Raw genomic sequence first — 24802 nt, forward strand, 5'->3', positions numbered from 1 at the left:
TCCTGTTCTCTGGCTTCTATTCCTTCAATGGCCTCTTGCATCTTATCCATTCTGCTTATAAATCCTTCCAGGGATTGTTTCACTTCTGTGATCTCTTTCCTGACATCTGTGATCTCCTTCCGGACTTCATCCCACTGCTCTTGCATTTTTCTCTGCATCTCATCCCACTGCTCTTGCATTTTTCTCTGCATCTCATCCCATTGCTCTTGCATTTTTTTCTGCATCTCTGTCAGCATGTTCATGATTTTTATTTTGAATTCTTTTTCAGGAGGACTAGTTAGGTCTGTCTCCTTCTCAGGTGTTGTCTCTGTGATCTTTGTCTGCCTGTAGTTTTGCCTTTTCATGGTGATAGAGATAGTCTGCAGAGCTGGTACAAGTGACCGCTGGAAGAGCTTCCCTTCTTGTTGGTTTGTAGCCTTTTCCTGGGAGAATAGCGACCTCTAGTGGCTTGTGCTGGGCAGCTGTGCGCAGACAGGGCTTCTGCTTCCTGCCCAGTTGCTTTGGGGTTTATCTCCACTGTTGCTGTGGGCTTGGCCTGGCTGGGGCTGTTCCTCCAAAATGGTGGAGCCCCGTTAGAGGGGGAGCAGCCAGGAGACTATTTATCTCCGTAAGGGGCCTCTATGCTCCCTGCTGCCCAGGGGGTTAGAGTGCCCAGAGATCCCCAGATTCCCTGCTTCTGGTCTAAGTGACCTGTCCTGCCCCTTTAAGATTTCCAAAAAGCACTCTCCAAACCAAAACAACAACAGCAACAATGAGAGAGGGAACAGAAAGGAAAAAAAAAAGAAAAAACACGCGATTTTTTTTTTTTTTCCTCAGGTGCCGGTCCCAGGCACCCGCGCACTGGTCCTGCTGCCCTGTCTCCCTAGCACCAGGGTCCCTGTCCTTTCAAGGCTTCCAAAAAGCACCCACCCACCGGTCCCGCAGGGAAGGAACGCTCAATATTCTTTGTCCTCAGGCACTGGTCCCACGCACCCGCTCACCAGTCCTGCCGCCCTGCCTCCCTAGCACCGGGGTCCCTGTCCCTTCAAGGCTTCCAAAAAGCACTTGGCAAAAAGAGAGAAAAAAAAGGGGAAAAACGCGCGATTTCTTCCGTCCTCAGGTGCTGGTCTCAGGCACCCACCCACCGGTCCCACAGGGAAAAATGCGGGATATTCTTTGTCCTCAGGTGCCGGTCCCAGGCACCCGCTCACCAGTCCCGCCGCCCTGCCTCCCTAGCACCGGGGTCCCTGTCCCTTTTAGGCTTCCAAAAAGCACTCGCAGAAAAGAGAAAAAAAAAGGGGAAAAATGCGCGATTTCCTCTGTCCTCAAGTGCCGGTCTCAGGCACCCGCCCACCAGTCCCGCAGGGAAAAACGGGGGATATTCTTTGTCCTCAGGCGCCGGTCCCAGCCACCCGCTCACCAGTCCCGCCACCGTGCCTCCCTAGCACTGGGGTCCCCGTCCCTTCAAGGCTTCCAAAAAGCGCTTGCCATAAAGAGAAAAAAAAAAAAGGGGAAAAACGCGCGACCTCCTCCGTCCTCAGGCACCGGTCTCAGGCACCCGCCCCCAGGTCTCGCAGGGAGAAACGCGGGATATTCTTTGTCCTCCGGCGCTGTTCCCAGGCACCTCCTCACCGGTCCCGCCACCCTGCCTCCCCAGCAACGGGGGCCCGTCCCTCTAAGGCTTCCAAAAAGCGCTCGCCAAAAAAAAAAAACTGCTCCGGTTTCTCTCCACCCGCCGGGAGCCGGGGGGAGGGGCGCTCGGGTCCCGCCGGGCTGGGGCTTGTATCTTACCCCCTTCACAAGGCGCTGGGTTCTTGCAGGTGTGGATGTGGTCTGGATGTTGTCCTGTGTCCTGTGGTCTCTATTTTAGGAAGATTTTTCTTTGTTATATTTTCATAGCTCTATGTGTTTTTGGGAGGAGATTTCCACTGCTCTACTCACGCCGCCATCTTGGCTCCCGCCTCTGGATTGTTTTTATTAGTTATCAAGCTCTGAGAATTTTGAAATCATAAAGTGCTTTTAAATTATTCATTAAGCATCTCTGTATCAGAAATAATTCATTATTGCATTATTCATTTTCAAATGAGTCAATTTATTTAGTCATATCAGATAGCCAGTAAGGGATGGAAGGTCATAATTCATATCTCCCTATTGCTTATATACCTAAGGAACAATGGTATAGAGACAAAGACATGAAGGGGGTGCTCCCCCTCCTCACCACAGCATCCTTGCTTATACTAAAGAGTGCCTCAGAAAAGGGAGTGTGCAGTGGGGGTGGGATGAGAACCCCTCCGGAGGTGAGCCTCTCTTCCTGCGGGAGTTTGTGTTGGCCTGTGGTTGTACCTTGGCAGAAGAAAGCTTAGGAACCACCGACCTTGGGATAGTCTAATACATACAGACCAAATTGCATACTTCACATCTCTTGGGAAACCATGGAAAAATGTGACTGAGATGTGTTCTAAACTAGTGTTTCCCAGATTTACAAGGGTAAGTTATTTCTGGCCCATTACTCTCAGGTGGGTCCAAGCCTATTTTCTAGCAAGATCACACGAGACGGGTGCTGCTGGTGCAGACGCCACATTGAGGATCCAGGGGCTGTGTGGTCCAGACCTTCTGGGGTTCCCTCAGGATCCTGAATTGGGAATGTGATCGAACAGGGGAGGGCCTATCATGGGAGAAGGTAGGCAGTTGCTCCTGTGGACAGAAGGGGCAAGGAGAAAGCTCCAGTGAACACGAGAGAGAGAGACACTAAAGATGGAAGATGGATACAGCCAGGATCCCTGGGAAATCTTCAAAGATGAGCACAGACTCGTTTTAGCTGAGAGGTCTCTCACAAGGTTACTGATGCTCACAGAGGTCAATGAGGAAGATTAGTTATGCAGTGGCATGAAAGACAACTTCAGCTGAACTTTCTGAATGGAAGGTAGGATAGAAATTAATATATCAAAATTCAATAATGTACATGAGAGCTCTTTGTGAAATGTAAAATGCCACTAACATGTAGGGAATTCAGCAGTAATACTGATAGCCTTGGCCAACAACCACCTTGGGGCTGGGGGTCAGATAAGGATGATTACCAGGGGGTACTGAGGAAAATAGAGATTGGACCAGCCATGCCAGAGGATGGGCAGCCAGTTAGAAAGTTGATGAATGGAGGAGGGGGAGTTAGGTGAGTGTGATGACAAGACCTCTTGCTTGGGGGAGAACTGGAATCAGGCATTTCTAAGGGGCCTGAAATGTCCCTTGGGCCTGATCCCTCATTATGTGTTTGAGTAAATTAAGGTCCAGAAAAGCTAAATTATGTAAAAAAAGGTCACTCAGCAAGTGGGTCAGTGGACTGACCAGATTTAGGACTGCCAGATTCAGCCTATAAAAACATAGGCTGCCAGTTAATTTTGAATTTTAGCTCAACAAAAATAATTTTTAGCATAAATATGTCCAATGAACACCTCTAGTCAGGTGCAATATTTATACATACTAAAAAAACTTAGTTGCTGATCTGAAATTCAAATTTAACTAGGCATCCTATATTTTATCCTCTGGAAACAATAGATTCATTGAAAATTCCATACTTTTTTGTGATTAGAAATATAGGAAAGATAGGAAAATACACTAAACTTATATTTAGAATGTAAGCTCCTACAAGGTGTGAGTTTCAGTTGTTTTATTTCCCATAGATTCCCTAGAATTTAGATCAGTGCATAGCCCTCAGTTAATAGCTACTGAAAGAGTGAATGAAGGTATGGTAATGTTAAAAGTATCGTGGCATACAGAATTCTTAACATACAAAAGAATAGAATAAAGATTTAGATACTTGTTCATAAAGATACTCTCTGTGGCTGATTGTCTTCCTTGAGTGTTTCAACCCCGGCAAGTTCACTATGGATTCGGTGAGACCGAGATATGACAATGGAATGTTCTTGGGGTAGAAGGGTTTATACTGGCTTTATTCTCATGGTGGTAGATCAAACACTGGATTTCTGCCTTCATCCAGCAGTCTGCAGATCCATAATCCACCTCTGTCTCTGCCTCGGCCCAGAGCAGTGGGTGGGATCTTCATATAGTGACTCAGTCAGTAATAGCTTATTGCCTGTGGGTGTGGCAGCAGTAGCCTAGCAGTAGGCCAGTTAAATCAAGTAGTTTAGGGTCAGGTGGGGATCCTGGCCATAGGCATTTCCATTTTCCCCATACTGATATTTCATTTTTTTCAACAGATTATATCTTGAGCAAATGTCTCGAGACTGTTCAATATGGCAAATACAGTAAGAAGAAAAGATATGATTTTGAAAATGAATTTATGAGTCATATTAGTGTTTGAAAGTTCTGTATCACTAGTTCATTAGAATTTTCAAAAGTAATTCTAAAGATTTTAACTGATTAACAATTGGAGGATTTAAAGTGTGGTGTGTAGCACAAATTGATGTGATTTGGAATATATTTCTGAAAAGACAGACACATCAGAACTCATTTTTCACCAAAGGGAAAGATGACAGATGAGCTGATTGCTGGAACCTGGCCACAGCTTTCCTGCCAGCAAGGTGGGTGCAGGTGGAACTGATCACAGTCATCTTCATGTAGGTCTAAATCAGTGCTGAGGGAACTGATTGGGTTCGCTCAGATTTAAGTACCTTTGATAAAACCACAATTTTGTTAGATTTCTTAGAGACTCATGGAAGAAAAGGATTTGATGAAGTATAGAATAACTAGGACAACTGTCTTCTGCTAAGAATTTACTGTAAGCATGCATGCATCCAGCAGGATCCTAATTAATGACATAAGAACCTGTGAAGAAGATATGGGGACTCCATTTTTCAGACTGGAAAATTGGAACATAGAAAGGTGAAGTGACTTAACACAGCAAGTGGTGAAAATGGGCTTTGAACCTAAATCTTCCTAATGCAACAATGCATTTCAACTCATTCTAAGAATAGCAGAATCCTGCAAAACATACTTCCCTATTTTATAAAAAATTATCATTAAAAATAATTACAAATAGATCATATTAGCATGAATGTAGCTTTGGGTTCACATAAGGTTAATAAATTCCTCTAACCCAAGGTCATCAGTCCAGTGTTTCAGTTATGTTCTCATATTTTCTCTCTTCCTCCACCTTCTTCAGGAGGTGTGATGCGTTCCCTCTGCACTTTATCATTGTGCAGCTATTACTTTACCTGGGTTGACCAGTTGGTGTTTAGGCAGGTAGCTGATGATACATTCAAGTAGGGTAACTAAAGAGAGTTTAGGAAGGAAATCTTTTCAAAGGTATGAGCAGGCTTAAGAGAACAAATGGGAGTGATTGAAAAACCAGGAAGTAGCAACTGCTGGAATCAATTACTGTTCCTGGGCCCTTTCTGCAAAGGAAGGGAGCAGGTACGAGAAGCCGGAGAGAGTTGCAGCTGCCAGGGAGGGACAACCAACCGGTAAGGAGCTGCTGTCTTTCAGGAAGATTACAGCCAACTTGTTGCCCCCAGGAAGGAGAAAAACCAAGCGAAGTGTAGGGTAAAAACAACTGATGAAGCAAACAAATACTCGGCCTCCCTCTATTCGTGCCACCCACTCTTTTGCTGGTGACCAGCACTAATGGAACTTAACCAGGAGGCAGAGGACAAGGGAGCCACTGATCTAGTCTGCCAAGATCAGAGTGCCAGGACATACAGGAGGGTGGAGAACGGAGCACACTGGCTCTGGAAGGGCAGGTGGAAAATACCCATTGTGCAGCACTTTACTGCCGTGGTTGCATAGCCCAGTGAGCTTACCTCCCCTTCTAAACCCGCAGTCTTGTTTTCCATGTGCCTTGCTCCTCTCTCCAGGCTCTCTCCCCACTGCGGTTGTCCCCTCCATACACTGCTCTGCACTGGGGCTGTCGTATACTTCCCGCACTTGGGTGATGTTATCCCAGTGCTGGGCCCAGTTTCGGTGGCGCTCCTGGTACTTTCCCACTCTGTCTCAGACTGTGCTGAGGGGTGCATACTCTAAGGCAGTCTCACTAAAAGGCCCCTCCGTGGTCACTGGATTCCTTGGCTTTCTGATTTTACTTGTGCAGCCTTTCTGCCTTGTCATAGCGTTAGCAAGCTATTTATCTGCCTATAGATGCTCCAGAGCATTAAGAGTTCCAAAGGCATTTCCCTCGAACAGCCATGCTCCTAGGAAATCCCCACACAGTGCCTGATTTCCTAGGGCAGCCGTGCTCCCAGGAGCAGTGGAGCCCCTGCTTCTAGTAGTTGTTACCCAGCAGAAGCCATGACTCATTTGGCACGGCCTCAGAGCACTGACCTCAAGGCATATGACCCAACAATGGGAGAGTTTTCTTCATTTTTTCTTCCTCTGTTCTTAAATGAAGGCTTTTACTTTCCTTGATAATTCAGAAGAGGACACGTAAAACAGAACATTGTCTCAGGAAATTCCCTTTCCCCTTCCCCCACTACTCCACCATTTCTTAGTTCTTCCAAGGGCTTTTCTCAGTCTTCCGCAAGCCCCTCCCCCAGCTCTAACCAGGGAGTTCCTTCCTTCTGCTCTTCCCCTTTCTTTCATTTCTAGACCAGAAAGAACAGTTCCAGCGAAAGTGCTTGAGACAGAGAAGGGAAAGAAACTGAGCTGGTTGAGGCAGAGCCTTTGTTAGCAGCTAGAGGATGAGAAAGGCTCTGTGCATTCCTGTCTGAATAATTCCCTCCCCAAGGCCAGGGTCACGAATGGAGGACATAGCCCAGAAAGGTGTCAAAAGGCTTTTAAACTTTAAACAACTTGATACTTACAGCATATGGATTGCAGCCTCATAGCCAAAGTCATTTTTTATGTGTAATTATTACAGTGGCTGCCATTCATTGAGTGCTTACTCTGTGCCAGACATTTTACCAAGGACTTTAATGTATTTGTCACCAATGTTCACACCAAATCAGTAAGGTGGTTGGTGCTTTACAAATGAGGAAGTTGAAATGCAGAGTCATGATCTGACTGAATTCCGACACTGAAGCATGGACCCTTTTCATCAGTAGTTAGCACTTATGTAGTAGTTCCCAACAGTTGACAGATACCTTCACCAGCCCTTGTTGAACTATCATGCATGCAGCATGTTTAATCTTCATATAAACCCAATGAGGTAGCAGTATTGCTAGTAGCACTCTGTGGATGAGGACACTGAAGGTCAGAGAGAGGGAGGCCACACAGCTAGTACTCAGCAGAGTCACAACTTGAACCTAGGTCCAACCAGACTCCATGTCTATTCTCTGAATCACTGACCTATCCTCCCATGATGCCTGGTTCATAATCTCATATACATAGGGATAATATTAATGAAGTAGCATCTCATTTAGCAACTCTGGATAATTTGGTGGTGTGTGTTGGGGGTGGAGGAGCTATTTCTAAGAGGTGAGAAAGGATCAGCGTGGCAGGACCTGCTGAGGTATGGCTCGAATCAGTGCGGGTCAGTTGGTGAAAGCTGGGGTGGAGCAACACAGTCCATGCCAGTCATTTTGAAATAGAGAAATTTGGAGTTCATGAGGTGGATCACGAATAGCAATTGATCCTGTGAAACAGGAACCATGGGACAGAATACAACATGTAGGCACCTCAAGTTGATGATTCACAGTTAGCCCATTCCTTTAAAGGTGATCCAGTAATAGTCATCTTTCCCAGAGGCATCTCCCAATAGTTTGGGTCATTTCCTCCGTGATTTAGTACAGGACTCACCTCAGGCACTCCTGGATATTCTTGAAAACTCTCCACCACTCTGACTGATACTGCAGTGGGAAGTGCACTGCGTCTGATTGAAAATGCGGCTGAGTTTTGTGGAAAATGAGTTCTACATTGAAATTAGTCTACAAATTCTGAAATGAATAAAATATGGAGATAATTTGATAAAACGATACAAATATGACTCAGCTGGTTGCCTCATGAGAGAACTGGTCGAAAAAAAAGTTAAGTAATTTTCAGAAGCCCACAAATGAACTGTTCCATAGGCTTTAGGTGATTTTCTAAGATGTATATTTTTAAATAAGATTTAAATTTTGTTAGATGAAGGCCTTTCAGTTTTTAGCAGGTTAAGATAATTTTTAATGTTAAAATATAAATATTAAATTTGGGGGGTGATTTCTGACATGATTTCATAGAGTGTTTTGTTGTTGTTTCCTGATTTGAAGGGAGGGTAAGGGGACTGTGTGTTGGGGATCCAGGAAAGTTGTCATAAACATACACTCAAAAACAGTGTCTTCTCCACCAGCCTGTCACTCACATGCCTCCTTACCTTCTGCTTCTCCTACCGCTCAGCTTTACGGTGAAGTTGAGACTCAGAGGCAAAAGTGTATAAAAGAGGACTTAACAGGACCCAAATCTTGAGTCTTCCTTTCCCCAAGTCAGTTTCTAATATAAACCCTGCTTTTGTCTTTCCATCACTGTCATTTCTTTTGAATTTTTATCCCTTTGGAGGTGCTGTACCCGGAACTCAGAATACACAGATGCTACTATTCCAGAAACTTTACAGTACGGGGCAGGTATTTTTTGAAAAGTGGCCCTAAGACCACACCTCACCGACAGTGTGGCTGCCTGTGAAAACCCGGAACTCAGAATACACAGATGCTACTATTCCAGAAACTTTACAGTACGGGGCAGGTATTTTTTGAAAAGTGGCCCTAAGACCACACCTCACCGACAGTGTGGCTGCCTGTGAAAAGACCACACCTCACCGACAGTGTGGCTGGGTCTCAGGGGAGGCCTGTGGGGTCTGAAGCGGTGCATGGGTGGGGGAAGGGAGCACCGCTGAGGGAAACACCAACACGAACAGGTGGTAATGTAGTGAGAGGAAGTGAGCAGTAGTGCTGCAAAGGAAGAGAAGGAAATAGGAAGAGGAGATGGCCTCTGCTCCCTTTCTGATACTAGGAGAAAAGCTGGATACTGGGTCCTGCTGGCTTTTGATGCCAACTCACCTGGAACATACGTACCTGTGATGGTGCTGTGTGGGGTTCCCCCTGGTTTTCTACATTTGGTTCAGAATCTGCCAGACCTTTGTCTTGCTAAATATAGTTTGCTATTCAAAGATGTGTAACGTTTAACAACAGAGGATACCTTAAGTTTTAGTTATCTAGGCTAAACCTTACACCTTGAATTGACTCGTTTATAGGGAGTAGCAAGATGGGCTGCCCAGTCAGTCAGGATGATTGCAGTTACCATACTCAAATTATACAATCCATGAATGGGTATTGACTTCCGTTTCTCCTTTTGCAAGATTGTACAACTATTGCACTTTTAATTATGAGGGCAATGATGACAATACCAAGAAATTCAATGTAACGAACTTTTTATTATTAGAGATAAAAATTAATCCTCAATTCCTTTGGCCTTTTAATTGTTAACTGTGGAATCAGTCAAATGTGGAGGCTGAAGAAGCATTAAGGGATAATGTAATTGCAGCTCTTCAAACAATTGTATCTGTCTGGAGAATGAAGATTGATGATCTGGAAAATAGATCTCATTGTTTCAGTAGTGAAATTATGGGCTTTGCCAGTGGCTATTAAGAGAGAGTCTCTGGGAAACTTTTTGCCAAAAGGAAAAAAGATACTTGTTAGATGAAGAAAATTTAATTCAGCCACTTTTCATTAAGCAAGGCCAGAAACTCTAATTCCCAAGTTCATAGTTGAGGAAAGGCCCCAGAGCAATAATTATCCATTTTTCAAGTTTCCTGATAGAAATCCCTTCAATTAGATATAGACAAGGGGAAAATTATGGTAAAAGGAAGGGTATTTTGTCCTTTCTAAAAAGCACTAGGAAAATAGAGACTATCTAACAATGTTAAAAGAAAATTATATTAAATCAGTTAAGCACTTTGAATTATTTTAAAAGATGTTAAATTACTTCCAGTATTGCTTAAAAATACTGCTTAAAGTGCTTAAAATTTTTATTCAGAAAATAAACTTGCATTCAATACTCATTTATGTTTCTAAATTCTCAGAAAGTGTGGGTTACCTGGGACATCCTTGGACATCCCCTGGGGAAGGAGGTTATTTGGTGTATGACCCAGGTTGTGTTGTCTGTTCCAAGTGCCAATGAAGGTTTGACACATGATTTGGTGTATTTGTCATGCTATTAGGAAGATTGCTTAGTTGTCTCACTTGCTGATTCTAATGTTATTTGACAAACATCATTTGCGTGGCCATTATTTTCTTCTACCTTCCTCATTCATGTATGAGAAAGATGTGGAAGTAAATGATTGGCTTGGTATGAAGCCATGGGCAATCATGGACTAATATAAGAGGAAGTAACTAACTGCCTCTTTGTTCAACCACATAATGGTAGCACATGAATATTTTATTTTACCATTTTAAAGTAGAGGAAGCTTAGAAGGTGAGTAGAAGTGACTTCAGTCTCTCTTGTTTTGTTTATGATGTAGTGTTTTTGTTTATTTGCTGCTAAGCAGAGAGTGAAGATGTAACTATTTACCTCAACAGGGTAAATGGGAAGCAGCTCTACAACCATCGTCCACCAACAAGCTGAACTCTGAGTATGTATCTGTCCAGAAATTATTTCTAATCTAGCACAAAAGTGATAGCGAACATACATTTAGAATGGTTAGAAATAGTCACTGGCAATTTGCATGATTTGATCTGCTAATGGAGATGCCTGCTAGCAGATCGTGGATATAAATGGAAGGTTTTGGAAACCTGGGGCTTGAAAACCAGATTATATGTGCTCATTGTTATTATTATTATTATTGTAAGGTTGGAAGGACCATCTAGAAATATGAAAAACTACTCTTTCTTAAATCTGTAACATTTCTTACTTTAAAGTTAAAAATAAGGGAACTGGTTCTTAAAGATGATAAAGTTGAGGAATCAGGGAAAATTAAAAACAGATTTAAAAAAAAAGCAATTTAGGCCTTAATAAACCTAAATGGTTTGTTCAGGATGTTCAAAATAAAGTGGCTACATTTTAAAAAAGAAATGAACATTAATGTTCTTAAGTGATAAAATAACAAATTTTTTTGTAAACCATTTCAAAAATACAGACATGAAAAGATAAGATAAATTAAACCCTGACAACTGCCCCTCAACCCCAGCCTACCCCCCAGGCTGCTTCTACCATTCACAGGTCACTACAATTAGCTATAGGTGCTCCCATCTTAATTCTGTGTGTGGCTGTGGGGGACATTTCTTTAAACAAAAATGGTATGCCTATTATCTGGAAGGTAGTTTTTGTATCAATTATTTCTCATTATTTGCGTTATAAGCCATTAAGACATTCAAAGAGAGAGAATAAGAGAGAAGCAAGTTGACATTCTGTATACTGAGTTCCTTCTTCACCAACCAATTGCTCTCCACCCCTTTCGGGACCTGATCCTTCCTGATTGGTGGGCCTTCTACCACAGTACATGAGCTCTGATCTCAGCTATGAACTTCAGAGACCCAAAGTCTTGATTCAGCCTCATGGGGCAGTGGAGCTAATGTAATATAAAAAATAGATAATAGGATTAGGGACCTCTGATAAATGGGGATGGTAATATTTTCTTCTTGAGTTGAGGAGGAATAAAAGTTCAGTGAAATTATTACACACGAAGGGGCTAAGAAGATTATCTACATGTGCCATGATCGGTCTAAATTCTAGTAAATAGGTTTGTTCAGAGATAGAATTAAACCACAGTGAGAAGGCAAAAAAGGTTTCAGAATGTGGTAAATGAACAAGGAAACTATTTCTAGGATTTGGAATCCTAGAACATATGGGATCAGAAGTATGGGAGAGAAGAGATTAATTTAAAAAATAAAATGATGGTTACTTTGTAGTTAAAACAAGAACAGTAGGAAATGGAAAGAAACCAGGAGAAAGACACACAGATCCAAGAAACCATGTTAGCCCTACACCTGGAAATAGAAGGGAAGAAAATCACCAGATAAAATAGGGCAGAAATTCAAAAATATGTTCTGAATGTGCTTATAGGACATAAGGTCATAAAAGTGGGGAGAGGATGAGGAAGTTGGCATTATAATAAGTAAAGTCAAGTCCTGCTGATGCAGGAAAAACATGTCAGAAAGAACTATTTCTGCTGTCATTGAGGTACTAAAAGTTACAGGAGCCTTAGCATAATGTATTCCTGTGTTTGACCCGGGTGCATATATTATACTTTGATAGCATCACAGAAGAAAGGTGACTGGTCCAGGACGGGATTTGAATATTATTGTTTGCCTGACCAAATACCATCTCACAACAATTCTTCATTTACAATGTTATTTTTAATGGCCCCAAAGTGTTCCATTTTATGAATATGCCATGAATCATTTGATAATTTTTTATTATTTGACATTTATGATACAGTAAGATTTTTACTGTTATAAATTATGGTACAGCAAAAATCCTTGTAGGTAAATCTTTGTGTATCATTAGTTGTTTCCTTTGAATAATAACTATAGATTGAGTTACAGGGCCACAGGGAATACCCATTTCAGCCTGCTTGTACCACTAGCCAAACTTGCTTCCATTAAGTTCAAACCAATGTACGCTATTATTATCAACAGTAAAATATCACCATTTCTCACATTCAAAGGTGAGACTCCTAATACGTCATCAGTATTATAAGCCTGTGAATTATGCTTTTTTTCCAATAGTGTAGATGATGTCAATTTAGTCATATGAACTCTTTTTCCTGGCACCCATAATATTCAAAGGTATGCAATTTAAAAATACATGGTGAAAGTTAGAGCTGTATTCTAGTGATCAAAGAATATTTGAATTATACAGGGTGATCATATTCATTATTTTATTAGCAAAGTATTCTAACCTATTTCTCCAAAAAGTGTTCTAACCATAGTCTAAAATATTTATTTGTCTTTCATCCTTCTAACTGTATAACTACTAGAAAGGAAACTAATAACTCTGCCTTTCCCTAAGACTAGAAATAATAACTGAAGAAATTCAGAATATAGGGTCCCTGTATAGCTCAGTAATAAATACTATAGTTTAGTTTTCAAGGAATATCCAAAACAGAATCCTACCCACATTTGAAACTTATTGCTATATTTAAGAAGGTACAAAATATTTGTTCATACAATATTATTTTATGTGGGAGAAAACATGAATAACTGGATAATGTCTTTCTGTTATTGACCTCAATAAGTGCCTTTATTTTCAAAACACAAAAAGATTTAGGAGAAAATAGCAATGGTAGGTTTAAAGATACACAGATTCTAGTCAGAATCAAAATACCCTGTTATTTGAATCATAGACCATTTTTCCTAGTTACATATTATTTGAATTGGCTTCATGTATAGTAGAAAGAACAATAATCTACAGATCATGAATTGATCTTAGACTAAAGTCGGCTACTTTCTAGATGTGTGAACATGGAGAACAACATATAACCACCTCTGAGTCTCAGTTTATACATTTGCTAAAGAAAATCCTTCATTGTTTCTTATTCTCACAGGGTCATTATGAGTATTGAAATAATGGAAGTGAAAATTTATTCTGTGTAGTAGTAATGTTTGCTATATACTTGGAGCATTACTAGTTTTAATATTTATAGCAATATATTTTCTCTCATGACCTCAAGATCTTAGGTTTAATATTTAACACTAGAAAGTGAAAAATAGCAACAGGAGCAAATTAATAAAAGACAAATACTTCAAATAAAATTTATATTGAAGTGTATTACTTAGAAGAATTCATAAATCGTAAGTGTTTACCTTAATGAATTATAACAAAGTTAGTACACTGAAGTAACTACTACCCAGGTGAAGAACAGAACATTACCAGCAACCCAGAGCCCTCCCTGTGCCCCACCTTAAACAAATAACCCACCTTCCTTCTCAGAGATGAGTACCATCCTGACATCTAATATTATCATTTTGTGTTGCCTATTTGTTAATTTTATAAATGGTACTAAATAATGTGTATTTTTTTTGTATCAGGCTTCTTTTGAGATGTTATATAGCTATAATTTAGTTCAATTGCTGAATACTAGTCTTTATTTCCAATATACCATAATTTATTTATCCATTGAGAAACATTTAAGTTGTTTCCAGTTTGAAGCTATTATAAATACTACTACTATATATAAATAATATATCCAATAGAATAGGTATATATCCTATACACACACACACACATACACACACATATGTATATATACATGCACATACCCTAGGAGCAGAATTACTTTATCAAAAGCTATGTCTATATAGCAATAAGAGACTTAGCAATAAGATATTTCTTCAAAAGTTTTTACAAGTTGGCAAACTCATAGTGTGTGAGAATCCTAGTTTTTCCATATACTCACCAATATTTGGTACTGTTAGACTTTAATTTTAGTCACTTTCATGGGTATATATCTTATTTTTGTTTCAATTTCTATTTCCCTGGTGATTAAAGTTGAACACCATCTTATCATTTCATAAAAATTTGGGCATTTTCCTTTGTGAATTGCCTATTTAAGTCTCTTGCCCATTTTTCTATTGATTTGTCCTTTTTTATGATTTGTAAAGTTGTTTATTTTAAATATGAGTTATTTGTCAGATACATGAATTGCAAATATCTCACACTCTGTGGGTTGGCTTTTTACTTTTTTAATGGTACATTTTAATAAATAGAAGTCCTTAACATACTCCAATTTACTATTTTCTTTTGTGGTTAGGACTTTTTTCCTACTTAAGCTATACTTGTCTAGTGTGTTCTAGTTACATATTATTTTAAAGGGCTACAGGTACAGTAGAAAGCGCAAGAGCAACAATCTAGGGATTGAGAATTGGTCTTAGACTGAAATCTACCACTTTCTAGATATGTGAACTTGGAGAACAAAATTTAACCGCCTCTGAGCTTCAGTTTATTCATCTATTAAAAACATTTTAATTGGTTCTATTTTCATGAGGGTGGGAGGTGACTCAACCTAACATAATAACTCCCCAATGAGTCTAGAGGACAAGAATTTCCTCAAATCATTCTGTTGTTCTTCTTCGCTAAAATAATAATAACAATAGTAAAAATAACAATAACAAGTGTTAATAAGAAATGAAATTGAAGAAAGCTTAAAAACTTTCTGGAAACTCAGAATGATTACCATGTAAAACTGCCTCCTGAATCTGAAGAAAAGCAAGAAACCATTCCAAGGAGTCTATGAGCCAGGCTCAGATTAGAGAAGAGTTTACATGAGAGGAGCATTCAAAACAAAAAGTATTCTCCTCTATGGCACGGACATGAAAATGTTCTCCTTTATTGTGCCTCAAAATCTTATTGCTTTACCTTTCATGTCTAGTGCTCCAGTTCATAGGGATTGTTCATGTGTGCTGTGCAGTATGTATTGATCTGAAATTCTTGAGATTTTTCTAATACACAAATCACATATTAGCTAATAATTATAGCTTTACATTTTTCTTCCCATTCTTAAATCCTTTTTCTATTCTTTTCCTGTTCAGTTGCATTATCTAGAACCTTCAGCACAGTATTGATTGGAAGTGTAAAGTATATTCTTGTTTCATTCCTAATCTCAGAATTTTTTCATTATTAATCTTTATAATATTTTAAATGTTACATATATTTTATATTATATATTATTTTATATATTATATTTATATTATATATTATTTCTATTCTGTATTATGACATTTGCTATAGGAATTTTGTAGATCACTTTTTTCTTTTTATTTATCATTTTGATTGAGGTACAGAGGTATTTGACAAAAATTGTATATATTTAAAGTATAAAATGGGATAGCTTGATATGCATGTTCATTGTGAAATGATTACCACAATCAAGTTAATTTACTGACATGTCCATCACCTCACATAATTACCTAGCACATTTTAAGTATACAATACAGTATTATTAACTAGAGTCACTATGCTGTATATTATTACCAGAACTTATTCATCTTATAACTGAAAGTCTGTAGCTGTTGGCAACATCTCTCTATTTTCTCCACCCTCCAGCCCCTGGTAATCAATCAGTCCGTTCTCTGATCCTAGGAGTTTGACTTTTTTTAGGTTCCACATACGAGTGAGATCATACAGTATTTGTCATTCTCTGGCTTATTTCACTGAACATAGTGTCTTCCAGGTTCATTCATGTTGTCACAAATGGCAGGACTTCCTTCTTTTTAATGAATGAATGATATTGCACTACACACACACACACACCACATTTTCTTTATCCATTCATCTATCAATGGACATTTAGATGGTTTCCATATCTTGTCTATTGATGAATAATGCTGCAGTGAAGGAAGTGCAGATGTCTCTTTGAGATAATGATTTCATTGATTTCATTTCCTTTGGTTATAGATGTATCCATATCTTGGCTAGTGTGAATAATACTTCAGTGAACATGGGAATGAAAATGTCTCTTTGAGATTTTGATTTCATTTCCTTGGGATATATACCCAGAAGGAGGGTTGCTGGATCATATGAAAAATTCCAGTTTTAATTTTGGAGAAACCTCCGTACTCTTTGCCATAATGATTGCAGCAATTTACATTCCCACCAACAGCATAGAAGGGCTCCCTTTCCTCCACAGCCTCACCAACACTTACATCATACCTTTTTGGTAATAGCCATCCTAACAGTTATGAGATGATATCTTACTATCATTTTGCTTTATAGTTCCCTGATGATTTGTAATGTTGAGTTCCTTTTCACATACCTATTGGCCATTTGTATGTTTTCTTTGGGAAAATGTCTATTTATCTTTTATGCCCATTTTTAAATCAGGTCATTTATCTCTTTGCTATTGTGTTGTATGACTTCCTTATACATTTCAGATATTAACCCTTTATCAGATATGTGGTATGCAAATATATTCTCCCACTTGATAGTTTGCCTTTCCTTTGTGTGTAGGAGATTTGTAGATTGATGTAGTCCCTCTTGTTCATTTTTGCTTTTGTTTCCTGTGCTTTTGCTACCGTACAAAAAATCATTGCCAAGACCAGTGTCAAGGAGCTCTTACTCAGTGTTTTCTGCAGGGAGTTTTATGGTTTCAAGTCCTACATTTAATCCATTTTGAGTTGATTTGAGTTGGAAAAATTCACTTTAAAGTCATGAATTTCAAACAAAAGGTAAAATGAAGAGAAATCAGGAATCAGGTTTAGATTGATGGGGTTGCCAAAAACATAAATAAGAGAACTACAAAGTCAAAACTGTCAAGACTAAGTTCAAAATCAGCTGGTAAACCATGATTTAAAAATCTGGATACATAAGGGAATGTAAAAACTAATTTTTTTTCAAACAAGTACATGAAGATACTTCTAATCTGGCAAATTCTGTAAAAAGACTGAGTGCCTTAATCTCTGTCAGCAACAGTGAGAAACTCCACCCTAACCTGAGCTTGGCTCATAGATGTATCTTTGGATTGGTTTCTTGCTTTCAGATTTCAGTAGACAATTTTTCATGGTAATCATTCTGAGCTTCTAGCAAAATTTTAAGCCTTCTTCAATTTCATTTCTTATTAACAGTTGTTATTATTCTTGTTATTATTTTAGCAAAGAAGAGCAACAGAATGTTTTGAGGAGATTCTTGTCCTCTAGACTCACTGGGGAGTTACTGTGTTAGGTTGAATCACTCCCAACCTAAAGATTTCTACCCAGTTATACTTTGCAAAGTGCTGTTTAAGAATGTTTAATCAATAGGTGCTTCAATTGATCCTATAATGTCCCATTAGTGCTCACAGGCATGAAAATGCAAAAGTTTTTGTTAATTATTATATATATATATATATATATTTTTGGTATCATTAATCTACAATTACATGAAGAACATTATGCTTACTAGGCTCCCCCCTTCACCAAGTGCCCCGCCCCACAAACCCCATTACAGTCACTGTCCATCGGCATAGTAAGATGCTGCAGAATCCCTACTCATCTTCTCTGTGTTGTACAGCCCTCCCTGTGCCCCCACCGACAACATTACACATGCTAATTGTAATGCCCCCTTTCTTTTTCCCCACGCTTATCCCTCCCTTCCTACCCATCCTTCCCAGTCCCTTTCCCTTTGGTAACTGTTAGTCCATTCTTGGGTTCTGTGATTGTGCTGCTGTTTTGTTCCTTCAGTCTTTCTTTGTTCTTATACTCCACATACGAGTGAAATCATTTGGTGCTTGTCTCTTTCCATCTGGCTTATTTCAATGAGCATAAAGAGAATATATTCATAAATGACAGATCCAATAAAAGGCTGACATCCAAATATATAAAGAGCTCATGCACCTCAATAAACAAAAAGCAAATAATCCAATTAAAAAATGCTGAGAGGAGCTGAACAGACAGTTCTCCAAAGAAGAAATTCAGATGGCCAACACACACATGAAAAGATGCTCCACATCGCTAGTCATCAGAGAAATGCAAATTAACACCACAGTGATTTATCACCTCACACCAGTAAGGATCGCCACCATCCAAAAGACAAACAACAACAAATGCTGGTGAAGTTGTGGAGAAACGGGAACCCTCCTACACTGCTGGTGGGAATGCAAATTAGTTCAACCATTGTGGAAAGCAGTATGGAGATTCCTCTAAATGCTTAAAAACTCAAGTTGCATTTTAGAAAGTCCCATGAAAAGAACAAATGAATCTCTCTGGGTTAATACACCTCATTTTTTTGTTTGTTTGACTAGAAGAGAGACTAAACAGGTAGATTAAGGTACCAAGGCACAATCTTAATCTTTTCCCATTTTCAGTGATAGCTCAGGCTTAACGCTTCCCAAGATCAACTTTTATCCAAGTCACATGATAAGTAATTAGTAGATCTTCTGTTCAAATAAAATTGTTTATTTGCTTTTCTAATTTACCATTGTGACACTGGAACTCTGATTGAAAGCATTTTAACTTTTATAGCAAACAGTAAAAATGCCTCATAAAACTTCTCACAAAACTTCAGAAGTTAAGATACATTCGCTATGAATGCCTGTATTATGATATTTGAGTTGCTGGGGTTTTTTAAAATCTAGAATTATTTCTTTACTCCATTTACTGTTTTTTGGGAGAACTTTGTGAGGACATGTTTTGAATAGGCTACAGTCACATGGGCAATGAGGATCTTGGCAAGTAGCTATTAAACAACATAGACAGAAACTTGGAGCGTGATGGTTTTAGACTTCCTGAGCTTCTTGATTCTATTTTAATGCACTAAGAGTATAAACTAAATTTAGATCCTGCTGACTGTTAGCAGAGTGAAGTGCATGCCTCTTTTGCAGACAATGCTCGATTTAGTTACTGTGTATTTCTGTCAAGCTGGGAATGCAGTTTTTTACAGCACCCATCCCTTCTAAGCATTTTAATAACTTATATATATGTATTTAATGATTGCTTTGATTTGCACCTGTCCATTTCAGTTTTATTATCCCTAAAGCACTTACTGACATTGTGTTGTTTCTCTTGTGGCCATTGCTTCTTATCTAGATAAATCTAGCATTATACTTACAGTTCATTTCTGAGGAGAAGACCATGTTACTCTGTAAGTACTTTTGCAGTCCATGGTTTCTCAGCCTGGGCACTCCTGGCATTCTGGAGCAGATAATTCTTTGTTATGGGAAGATATCCTGCACATCATAGGATGTTTAGCAGCATCCTTGACCTCTCCACATTAGATGCCTGTAACACATCCCTCCACCTCAAGTGTGACAGCCAAAAATGTCTTCAGAAATTGCCAAATGACCCCTGGGGGCCAAAACCACCCCCAGTTGAAGACCACTCCTCTAAGGTGTCCACTGCTCTCTGTCTCCTTCGCTTCTGCCCCAGTCTCTCAGGAGACCATTGCAGTGGTTTTCTGCTGGATCATGCTATGTATGCCCCAGATGCTCTCCAGTTTATCCACCATATTGCAGCCAGAGTGATATTTTCAAACCCATACCTCACCTTGTCATTCCCTTCTAAAACACCATGACTGCTTCCCACTGACTTAAGACAAAGATAGAAATCAAAAATAGCCTATAGCATTTGTCCTAGTTGGACCTGGAGTACACCTTAACTTCATCTCAACCCAGTTTCTCCTGCTCGATCAGGCCTTTCTACCTGTGCTTCCTCCCCCTACTCTTGCTTTGCTCTACCCCTCTCTGCCTACCTGGCTGAATCATACTCACCCTTCACTTTTAGCTCCAGGCTAGCCTCGAGGTGACGGGATATTTGTATCTGATGACTTCAGACCAAGTCGGATTGACCCACTATAGACAATTGTGGCAAATTTGACTAAAGTCAATCATCTAAAAGTCAATTTACCAAAGGATTAAATTACCCTTAGATACCAAACATACAGATTTAACAAACCCTTGTTTTTCTTTTTTCTGTTTATAGCATTTTCTCCTATTGGTCTTGCATGGATAGAGTACAGAGAGCAGTGAGGGCTCTGAAGAGCTAGTACATGGGAATTCTGGAGACTTCGGGCTCCCTTCCTGCCTGTGCCTGGGCCAGTTGGCCCTCTGAAAGCAGCAGATCAGCCACCCCACCCACCCCCACCGTGTGCTGGCCTGTGTCTCTATTTCTCCTCTAGTAGGCAGTTGGAGTCAGAATCAAATTAAACATTCTTTAAAATGGAGTTATGATAACACATTGAAAGTGGAAATATCCCATACAAATCTGTATTGCTTCAAAATTTGTAAAGAAAATTTGGTAAATTATAAAATTAAGAAACTCGGCAATTTGTCATTTGGAATTATAATTGAAAGGACCCGAAAAATTCTAAAATATTGGCAAAATTGATAATGACTTTAAAAGGATTCAGTAGGTATCAGTATCAGTTGAAAATTTTCCATAGAGAATTTGTTTTATTTTTAAAAGAATCTATCCACAGAAAGACTGAAGCACTCATTGACCCCTAACTTTTGGCAAATTAAATATTCTTTTAAAGGGTCTTAAGCTCAATGTACTTGTTGACTATATTCAAGAAGAATATGTCATAGTTGCCCAATTGCAATACATTTATATGGTGATTGCTCTAGTAATAATTTCTGCCCCTCACTCGACTGTGGGCTTCATGAGGACAGCAGCTTGTGACCATTTTTGCTCATTAATTATCCACAAAGTATCTCATAGTACCAGGCACAAAGCAGATATTTATTTAAATGCTGTGGAACAGATACTTTTAAAATGCAGTATTAGCTTCCTAATGTATAATAATGACATTGCAAGTAGTTCTTGGACTTAAGAAGGCTATTGATAATTATGGACCCAGCTCTGTAAAAACAATATGCAACAGAGTTTGTAGATAGCATTTGTTCAAACTCTGTGCTTCTAAGACCAAGACATTTAACTTAGCCTTTTGCTAGTAACACAAAACATTTCATTTTTCAGATAAAAGTCTGTGTGGTTTTACGTTGTATAAAAAGCAAGTCTAATTCAATGAAATATCTTGGTTCTTTATCAAGTTTAAGAAATATGCCATACTAGGCATGTTTTAAAGTTAATGTTGTAAAATATGTACCTTCAAATAAAATTAGAACATGAGAATTGTCTCTGGGTTATAGATTCCAGTTAATTATTGGCAGTCATGCTTATATGGTTAGAGTTGGCCTCAATTTCAGGTTAGTCGGGGTGAACATTCCAGGCTGTCCAATGGGGATGGAGAAGAGGAAAGGCAACTAAGTGCAGAATGCAGAAGAGATGGCAAGTTGCCTTGAGTGAAAAATCACCTTTTTAATCCTACTCAGGGTCTTATTTGAAAACTTTGGCAATCCCAAACACACGTTCTTAAATTCTCTTTATATCTGACTTCCATGTAAAACATAAATACTACTCATTTGAATCATTTAATGACCAATATGGAAGTCACAATTCTCCAAATACTTCAGATATATTTTTTATTTTGTATTGAATAATAAGAGATCCATGAAGATGCTTGATGTATGCTGTTTCTGCCTCTTATTCATGGTGGCTTCTTTCTTTGTGTATTTTATAATTTCTGATTGTTAACTCATGTTTCACTGGGCTTTCTCTGTGGGAATTCTGCAAGCCTTGGCTCAAGGGCGCATCCCTCCAGAAAGAGTTCTTGTAGCTTCTTTTAGGTGCCCTAGGGTACAACTAACCCTGGACCATATGTGTTACTTTTCTTGGTTTGGGTGTCCTGGGCCAGGCAGGTAGGGAATATCTAAATCCTGAACAATGTAAGGATAGAACTATGGTTATAATTTCTCAGAAAACCACCCTCTCTCCCCAAATGCCTAGCCAAAACTGACAATTTTCCTGCCCCTTTGCTCATGAGCAGACTTTATGCAGTTGTTCTTCAAAGGACTTGGTTTTGAGTTTCATTTTCAACTTTCATCTGCAGAGGTGCAAAACCTTGCTTCCTGCTCCTATTCATTTGTCAGAACCAAAGATACTAGGTTAACTGCACTGGTAAATGCCCTCAGAGCAGCTGTCTTGCCAGGGGGTTTCAGCCCCAGACAAGTTCACTATAGATTCAGTGTGAAATCAAGGAATGACAATGGAACGTTCTTAGGATGAAAGTGTTTATTATTTGGCTTGTTCTCCCAGTGATAGGTCAAGCCCTAGAATTACATCTGCATCCAACAGTCTGAAGGTCTGTAATCCTCCTTCGTCTCTTCCTCCGCGCCTCTCTACCCCCACAGCCATCTCAATTTCTGTCCTCAATGCTGCCACCACTCCAGCTTCGTCTCTGCTCTCCTGAAGCAGTGCAGCAGCCCAGAGCACTGGGCAGAGCTTTTCATATGAGTCAATAATGATGTATTGCCCACACAATGTGTATTGAGCTAGCCTACCAGGGCTAGGTGAGGATCCTAGTCGCAGGAACCTTCACTTTATCCACAGCAGCCTTGACAGGAGTGCCTGCCTACAAAGCTGGTTTTCCATTTTTGGCCTAGGGGATTTTCCTCAGTTTCTTTCTAAGTCTCCTATGCATCTAGAAGGATTCTTGAAATAATTTTATCTGTTTTGCAAGGGGAGGGTTTTTTAGGGTATCTGATCAGTTTATTATATTGCTGGATAGAATGTAACAATGATTCTGCATTTAGAGAGATTTCATTTAAGGAAAAGAAATAATTTCCCTTCCCTACCCATCAGTTTTTTTCCTCCCTCCCTCCCTTTCTTCTTTTCTCCTTCCCTTACACCTGTATATATAACTGATCATTTAAATATAATTGCAGAGCTACTCTAGGAAGGCAAAGAGAATTTATAGTCATATAGCTTCCTTCATTATACAAATAATATTAAATTGACAGGAGACAGCAAAGCTATCCTTTTCCTAAGCTTTGTATTTCTTAATGTTATAGCAACTAATTAAGTGAAATTAAATACAGCTGCCATTTATTGATCACCTGGGATGTACCTGCAGTTGTGCTATGCAGATACAAATATGTTGAAATACAATGCCTAAAGGCTCTGCCAGAAGCAAACAGGGAAGAGAGAGATATCACAGAAGCAGGGTGGCCCTTAAATTCAGTAATTTTAACTTTAATACAAATTTCAGTTTTGCACATAATATTTAGATGTTCCAAGATTTTAGGAAACAGATATTTAATGCACTGAACAGGTTTTTGTATGTATCCGTAGTCAAGGAGGTTTTGAGCCATCACCTGAGGAAACTACTCACGTATGTTCAAGTTCTGATGAAGTGTGGTTGGCCTTTGAGCAAGGAGGATGCAGGAAACGGATGACCTGACCCGATCTCATGACAGGCATGCTTCCCTTTGGCCTTCAATTGTCTGACTTTAGAACATGTTCTCAGTAACTTATTATGTACATATCAAAAATAAATATGTTCCTATGAAGGGCCATTGAATCAGTGATAATGTGGGGTAATCAGAGAGAGTTAAGGAAATAATCCTTTTGAGCTGACCTTGAAAGACATAGTGAAAGTTCATATCAGGTGGAAGGAGGAGCCTGAGTAACTCCTTCAGGAGTCAGGGAACTAACCCTGAGTAGCCATGTCAAATAGGCATAGTTTACATATTTGAAGACACTTTCATATAATAATGTTAGTTAGCATTCACTGGCCATTCACAATGTACCAGACACTTTGGCGCCTTACATGTAGTAACTCATTAAATTTTGTCAACAATGCTTTGAGGTGGGTACTGTTATCATCCCATTTTACAGATGGTCAAACTTTTAAACTAATTTCCTTAAGCTAACAGAGTTACAGGTGGGCAGAGCCAGGACTCAAACGCAGGCATTCTAAGCCAAGAGCCCTCACTCTTGAACTTTGTGTTCAGGTGCTCAAAACAATGGCTAGATTTACCCTGAAGAATTTAATCAAAAGTTGTCATTTCTGAGAAAGCTAAAGAAAGTTTATTTTCTCCCATATAGATTCCATGCATTTTAAAAACTGACATATTGAATTTAATTTAATATTTCCCTTTTCCAAGAAAAATGTGTAATTGAATGGATGGCTTCTCAGTGGTATGTTGAGCCAGCTTGCAAGAGCTGATTATTAAATTTTCAAGAAGTTTGCAAGCCAACTATTAAATACAGCATCGTTTAAAATTAAATTATACAAATGTACACTAAATGAATTATATTTAAAACAAAGGTGATAAACATTCAAACGCACTCCTTCCTAGTTAACTACATTTTACTGTTATCTATGTTCTTGAGGTTTATTACATCTCTTGTATATATGTGGTGGAAATGCCATACAATGGTGTGTAACTAAGCATCTCTTCCCAGCTGCACATTCAATAATGCCCATCACATTGGTAATTGAAATGGACAATGGTAGGGGTATTTACATCATAATTTGTCAAACACTACAAATCAGGGCTTTTTGCCCAAGAATAGGTTGTTCAACAATTACCACACCACCCCGTTTATCCCTTCTTTAAAACATTTTGCTTTAAATTGATTCTCAGGAAGGCTCTGTGTTATATATATGTAGTTTAAATTGTATAGCAGAGACCTGTGGTGTTTAAATTATGTTA

General features: G+C 39.2%; 1 protein-coding gene across 7 annotated transcripts in view; it reads left to right on the forward strand.

Moving 5' to 3' along the window:
• ZNF385B (zinc finger protein 385B) overlaps positions 1 to 24802 on the forward strand; it is a 438948-nt gene that overhangs the window by 206337 nt on the left and 207809 nt on the right. Inside the window, exon 2 of one of the 7 annotated variants that reach the window (XM_037000374.2) lies at positions 10416 to 10468. The exons of the other annotated variants lie outside the window; for them this stretch is intronic. The gene's annotated coding sequence lies outside the window, so the exon portion shown is untranslated. The remainder of the gene's footprint in view (positions 1 to 10415; positions 10469 to 24802) is intronic. 7 annotated transcript variants of the gene reach the window in all.

The sequence above is a fragment of the Manis javanica genome, chromosome 12 (genome assembly GCF_040802235.1).
Source record: "Manis javanica isolate MJ-LG chromosome 12, MJ_LKY, whole genome shotgun sequence".
NCBI lineage: Eukaryota > Metazoa > Chordata > Mammalia > Pholidota > Manidae > Manis > Manis javanica.